The following is a 4,567-nucleotide window of genomic DNA, read 5'->3' as shown; positions in this document are numbered from 1 at the left end:
TACCGTCTGCCAGCTCCTTCAAAATAAAAGCCAACCTCGACAGCCGACAGATTCAGAACAAAGAATCGAATTGAAGGAACATTCGTGCAGTAACGTCTGAAGGTTTTAACAAGCGGACATCACTTGCCGCGTTTTCCTACTTTTATCGTCTTCAGTGGAGACGGAGGATTTCCTCTTTACGGCCTCCCAGGAAAAATAGCTACTCCCTACGGACGGGAGCGCGACTCGTGCGGGTATGAGCACATTAAAGCACCCGCAGAAGAAACACTGCACCGTTTGGTGTGGTTTTATTCTAATGATAGTAGGTGGCGAGTTATTTATTTTTTTGGACTGTTATCTGGATATTGTTATGTATTATGCCGAGCCTTTAACCTGAGGGTTTGTCTAAAAAAAAAAAAACATGTCTGACTGTGTTTCTGACCCGACCAGACTTGTTTTAACATGTCATGCATGTCACCGCCTTCTTATCCTTCACTTTTGTAGGTGACTCAATTTGAATTTAACTCACCCAAACCAGCTGAGTCACATTTCAGAAATGTAAAACATCTTAAAAACAAAAAACAAAAAAACGCACCATCTGGGAATTGCGCAGGACAACGCCCAATTCATAAAGCGATACCTCCGTGTTGTGGTTAGGATTTCGTAACGAGTGTCCGGTGTAAATGACCCCAGTGAAAAGTGCAAGGAGCTCGAGGACAGATTAAACCGGGGGGGGGGGGGGGGGGGGGTGTGTGTCAAACAATACGGCCCGCGGGGGGGTGTCAAACAATACGGCCCGCCGGATGACTTCGCCGAGCGTGAAAATTACAGAAAGACATAAATTGCATTTCTATGAGAATATGGAGGTTTGTGAGTACAAACGTTTTGTAATTTAAAAAAAAAAAAATAATCGATCCAGTAATTGCTTCAAAAACAGCGTAAATGCGACGTGAGTTTCTGCTCTTTATGTTTCCAGTTTATCGTAGAAAGACCTAAAAAAATAGGGTTTATCATCCAAAAAAACCTTCACCAATGATTCAAACACAGGGAAATATTGTCGTTATGGATGCGTTGTCATGCCATGATTTTACTGGTCTGGCCCACTTGAGATGAAAGTGGGCAGTACGCGGCCCCTTAACTAAAACGAGTTTGACGCCCCCTGGATTAAACGCCGTCGACCCTCGGCAGCTGTAAACAGGAGGAAATGATGCAGAACACCGAAGAGCGAACGGTTTCACTCTGTAATGAACACACTTCAGCCGCTCGTTGGACACAGAAAGAAAGAAAGAAAGAAAGAAAGAAAGAAAGAAAGAAAGAAAGAAAGAAAGAAAGAAAGAAAGAAAACACGCACGCTCTGTAAACATGTTCCCAGACTGAGAAATTTATTAAGACAAGTCTGCAGCTTTTTTTTTTTTTTTTTTTCCAAACATTCAACGGCGTCGAGTGCCAGAGAGGACTTACAAAACACACACGGGAGACGCAGAGTAAAAATTCATGTGGTTTTTAGAAATGATTGCAAAGCGAATTCCTTTCCACTCTCACCTCGGTGTGGTCGGATTTTTATGAAGACTACATCACGACTCCATAACAACCTCGGGGGCCCAAATTTGTCACGACCCCGGCAGTTAAGAGATTTGTCAAGTTGTGGGAATTTTAGTGCGCTTTTCTCTTTTGTTTTAAACCTATTCAGGTCATGTTTTTACATTTTTTTTAATTTTTTTATTAAAGATACATTAGACAAAAACATCAATATATATAAAAGTTATTATTTGTACATTGTGTCCTGCAGACGACACTTTCTCCAACACGTTCAAGGCGTCAACTCAAACATTAAACTACGTGACCCCTTGTTAAGGTCTCTTTTTAGCAGACCAGCATGACGGTTGTAACACTAGGTACTTCCCAGCCGCAGGGGCCCCTCAGGGTGTATGTGTCGTCTCGAGAGAAAAAAAAAAAGAAAAAAAAAAAGGAGGAAGTAGATACTATTAAAACCATTCACTAGTGTGTGTGTGTGTGCGCGCATTCACACACATCAAGCATCGAGATGCAGTGAAACTGAATCCAGCAGCGACTGCTTCCACCTTTTGCATCCTTCCTATTCAGATCGGTATCTTCAGACGTCTCTTTAAGAGCAGCAGCTGTGGGTGAGGGGTCGGCCCGCGCGAGGGTCCGCAGCAGCCTGCAACAACAACAACAACAACAAAAAAAACACACGGAGGAGACGACAGCGTGTCAAGAGCGCCGCCAGATATGACTGTTGGTGAAAAAAAAAAAAAATACCTTTCGTTTCATAACATCCAGAAAAAACACCAAAAAAAAAAAAAAAAAAAACGGAACAGTTCTGCAAATGAGCGGCTCCTTTCATTATGAGTCGGGAGTCGCTGGTTGTGAATTTGCTGTGCAGTTTAGACGAGAAGCGGGAAAAAAAATATAAAAACACCTCTCGCCAACCCCTCTACTTTGTGTAAACTTGTGTTTTTCGCAAAATTGAACCATGTTCAGTGTACCTATCCTACAGTGTGCAGGATTTAAGAGACTAAGATCAAAAAGAATCAAACAATCAACCCCTCCCTCCCCCACAAAAAAAGCCCCAATTATTGAAATTTTAGGAACAATTAACACCTTAATGAGTCATTTCCTTTTCCCGCCTAAGCGGCTTTAAAGCTGAACCGCCAAGCTTTTGCTAATCGAGTGGAGATTATGAAATGTAAAGTTAAAGCTACAGTCAAATTAATACAGTGGGTACGGAAAGTATTCAGACCCCTTTACATTTTTCACTCTTTGTTTCATTGCAGCCATTTGCTAAAATCAAAAAAGTTCATTTTATTTCTCATTAATGTACACTCAGCACCCCATGTTGACAGAAAAAAATCTGAAATGTAGAAATTTGTGCAAATTTATGAAAAAAGAAAAACTGAAATATGACATGGTCATAAGTATTCAGACCCTTTGCTGTGACACTCATATTTAACTCACATGCTGTCCATTTCTTCTGATCCTCCTTGAGATGGTTCTACTCCTTCATTGGAGTCCAGCTGTGTTTAATTAAACTGATTGGACTTGATTAGGAAAGGCACACACCTGTCTACATAAGACCTTACAGCTCACAGTGCATGTCGGAGCAAATGAGAATCATGAGGTCGAAGGAACTGTCCAAGGAGCTCAGAGACAGAATTGTGGCAAGGCACAGATCTGGCCAAGGTTACAAAATCATTTCTGCAGCACTCAAGGTTCCTAAGAGCACAGTGGCCTCCATAATCCTTAAATGGAAGAAGTTTGGGACGACCAGAACTCTTCCTCGACCTGGCCGTCCAGCCAAACTGAGCAATCGTGGGAGAAGAGCCTTGGTGAGAGAGGTAAAGAAGAACCCAAAGATCACTGTGGCTGAGCTCCAGAGATGCAGTAGGGAGATGGGAGAAAGTTCCACAAAGTCAACTATCACTGCAGCCCTCCACCAGTCGGGGCTTTATGGCAGAGTGGCCCGACGGAAGCCTCTCCTCAGTGCAAGACATATGAAAGCCCGCATAGAGTTTGCCAAAAAACACATGAAGGACTCCCAGACTATGAGAAATAAGATTCTCTGGTCTGATGAGACCAAGATTGAACTTTTTGGCGTTAATTCTAAGCGGTATGTGTGGAGAAAACCAGGCACTGCTCATCACCTGCCCAATACAATCCCAACAGTGAAACATGGTGGTGGCAGCATCATGCTATAGGGGTGTTTTTCAGCTGCAGGGACAGGACGACCGGTTGCAATTGAAGGAAAGACGAATGCGGCCAAGTACAGAGATATCCTGGAAGAAAACCTCTTCCAGAGTGCTCTGGACCTCAGACTGGGCCGAAGGTTCACCTTCCAACAAGACAATGACCCTGAGCACACAGCTAAAATAACAAAGGAGTGGCTTCGGAACAACTCTGTGACCATTCTTGACTGGCCCAGCCAGAGCCCTGACCTAAACCCAATTGAGCATCTCTGGAGAGACCTGAAAATGGCTGTCCACCAACGTTCACCATCCAACCTGACGGAACTGGAGAGGATCTGCGAGGAAGAATGTCAGAGGATCCCCAAATCCAGGTGTGAAAAGCTTGTTGCATCATTCCCAAGAAGACTCATGGCTGTACGAGCTCAAAAGGGTGCTTCTACTCAATACTGAGCAAAGGGTCTGAATACTTATGACCATGTGACATTTCAGTTTTTCTTTTTTAATAAATTTGCACAAATTTCTACATTTCTGTTTTTTTCTGTCAATATGGGGTGCTGAGTGTACATTAATGAGAAATAAAATGAACTTTTTTGATTTTAGCAAATGGCTGCAATGAAACAAAGAGTGACAAATTTAAAGGGGTCTGAATACTTTCCGTACCCACTGTATGTCACTGAAGTGACTCGATTAACGTCAGCCGGTCGTGAAAGTAAGCAAAAAAAACAAAACAAAAAAAAACCTCTCGTGCACTTTACAGCGTGAGGATGTTTATTTTTACTTCTTCGTGAATTCGACTTTTAATTTGTAGGAGCTGCGCTCGAAGCTTGAAATGTAATCTCAGTCCGTCCATCCGACGTCACCATTGCGGTAAGAGAGTGTTGGTG

The sequence above is a fragment of the Brachyistius frenatus genome, unplaced genomic scaffold (assembly GCF_029030835.1).
Source record: "Brachyistius frenatus isolate BFR_SWC_R1_liver_20210118 unplaced genomic scaffold, ASM2903083v1 Contig_21, whole genome shotgun sequence".
NCBI lineage: Eukaryota > Metazoa > Chordata > Actinopteri > Embiotocidae > Brachyistius > Brachyistius frenatus.
The sequence above is the reverse complement of the archived record's forward strand: the minus strand, read 5'-3'. Positions refer to the sequence as shown.